The following is a 1,844-nucleotide window of genomic DNA, read 5'->3' as shown; positions in this document are numbered from 1 at the left end:
TTAAAGGATGTTCTCCCACTCTGAGTCTGGTTCTGAGGGTTCTTCCTGTTAAAAGATGTTCTCCCACTCTGAGTCTGGTTCTGAGGGTTCTTCCTGTTAAAAGACATTCTCCCACTCTGAGTCTGGTTCTGAGGGTTCTTCCTGTTAAAAGACGTTCTCCCACTCTGAGTCTGGTTCTGAGGGTTCTTCCTGTTAAAAGACGTTCTCCCACTCTGAGTCTGGTTCTGAGGGTTCTTCCTGTTAAAAGACGTTCTCCCACTCTGAGTCTGGTTCTGAGGGTTCTTCCTGTTAAAAGATGTTCTCCCACTCTGAGTCTGGTTCTGAGGGTTCTTCCTGTTAAAAGATGTTCTCCCACTCTGAGTCTGGTTCTGAGGGTTCTTCTTGTTAAAAGATGTTCTCCCACTCTGAGTCTGGTTCTGAGGGTTCTTCCTGTTAAAAGATGTTCTCCCACTCTGAGTCTGGTTCTGAGGGTTCTTCCTGTTAAAAGATGTTCTCCCACTCTGAGTCTGGTTCTGAGGGTTCTTCCTGTTAAAGGATGTTCTCCCACTCTGAGTCTGGTTCTGAGGGTTCTTCCTGTTAAAGGATGTTCTCCCACTCTGAGTCTGGTTCTGAGGGTTCTTCCTGTTAAAAGATGTTCTCCCACTCTGAGTCTGGTTCTGAGGGTTCTTCCTGTTAAAAGACGTTCTCCCACTCTGAGTCTGGTTCTGAGGGTTCTTCCTGTTAAAAGACGTTCTCCCACTCTGAGTCTGGTTCTGAGGGTTCTTCCTGTTAAAAGACGTTCTCCCACTCTGAGTCTGGTTCTGAGGGTTCTTCCTGTTAAAAGACGTTCTCCCACTCTGAGTCTGGTTCTGAGGGTTCTTCCTGTTAAAAGATGTTCTCCCACTCTGAGTCTGGTTCTGAGGGTTCTTCCTGTTAAAAGATGTTCTCCCACTCTGAGTCTGGTTCTGAGGGTTCTTCCTGTTAAAAGATGTTCTCCCACTCTGAGTCTGGTTCTGAGGGTTCTTCCTGTTAAAAGATGTTCTCCCACTCTGAGTCTGGTTCTGAGGGTTCTTCCTGTTAAAAGATGTTCTCCCACTCTGAGTCTGGTTCTGAGGGTTAGGGTTCTATGTGGAAAGAGCCTTCACATGACTCTGCTGGGATTTATAAATAAAAATTGATTGATTATATTTTTCATATATTTATGATATATATATATATATATATATATATATATATATATATATATATATATATATATATATATATATTTTTTTTTTTTTTTTTTTTTTTTTTTTTTTTTATTTATATATTTCACTTTTTATGAATTTTTCAACTTATGTTCATGATTTTATCTATTTATTTATTTATGTATGTATTTATTTAATTATTCATGTGTTTTAAATATTCATTTATCCATATCGTCTGGACCACTTCCCCCTCCCCCCGTTTCTAACTATCCGTTTTTATTCTTTTTTTAAAAATGTAATAATTTTATTTTATTTTTTAAATATATTTTAGACCGTGTGGTGACCTCCTCCATGCCGCCCTCTTCACTCTGCCTGGGACCCAAGACCTCTTTCACACTCAGGACAGTAGGCCAGTGCCAGACTCTAACCCCAATGTTACACCAGTAATGTTAAGTTGAGTTTTTGTCCTGTCTCCATGTTTGTTTTGTGACTTCCTGTTTTATTTTGGTATTAACTCTCCTCTCGTTTCAGGTGCCTTGCCCTTCCTCATGTGTCACCTGTCTGATTGTCTTCCCTGATTCCTGATTGTGTTCACCTGTTCCCCATTTCCCTCCATGTGTGCTTATAGTCTGCGTCTCCCTTTGTCCTGTGCGAGTGTGTCTTGTCCGTCGTCCAGAG

Source organism: Scomber japonicus, chromosome 12 (genome assembly GCF_027409825.1).
Source record: "Scomber japonicus isolate fScoJap1 chromosome 12, fScoJap1.pri, whole genome shotgun sequence".
NCBI lineage: Eukaryota > Metazoa > Chordata > Actinopteri > Scombriformes > Scombridae > Scomber > Scomber japonicus.
The sequence above is the reverse complement of the archived record's forward strand: the minus strand, read 5'-3'. Positions refer to the sequence as shown.